Raw genomic sequence first — 383 nt, forward strand, 5'->3', positions numbered from 1 at the left:
CCCCCCCCACCCCGTCTCTCTCTCTCTTCCTCCATCTCTCTCTCTCTCCATGCTGTGTTGTCTCTGACTCCAGCATTTGCATTTCTTCCTATGTCAGGGATTTCCCTGAGTTCTTCCCCCGAGGTTCTTAAATGTCCATGTGTGCCTCCTCGAATTGTCAAAGGGGTTGACCAACCACACTGATAATGTTGCGAGTTGTGGATGCAATTGTTTGTTAGCTCGCTGAGCCTGTTTCTTTGGTGTGCAGACGTTTCGTTACCCTTCTAGGCAACATCATTAGTGCGGCCTCTAATCGAAGCGTTGGTGTTCTGCTTCCTACTGGATTTATATGATCCTCTGGTGTGATGGTCTATCGCTTCCGGCTCTGTTGTTTTAGCAGCTGT

Source organism: Rhincodon typus, chromosome 36 (assembly GCF_021869965.1).
Source record: "Rhincodon typus isolate 14 chromosome 36, sRhiTyp1.1, whole genome shotgun sequence".
Lineage (NCBI taxonomy): Eukaryota > Metazoa > Chordata > Chondrichthyes > Orectolobiformes > Rhincodontidae > Rhincodon > Rhincodon typus.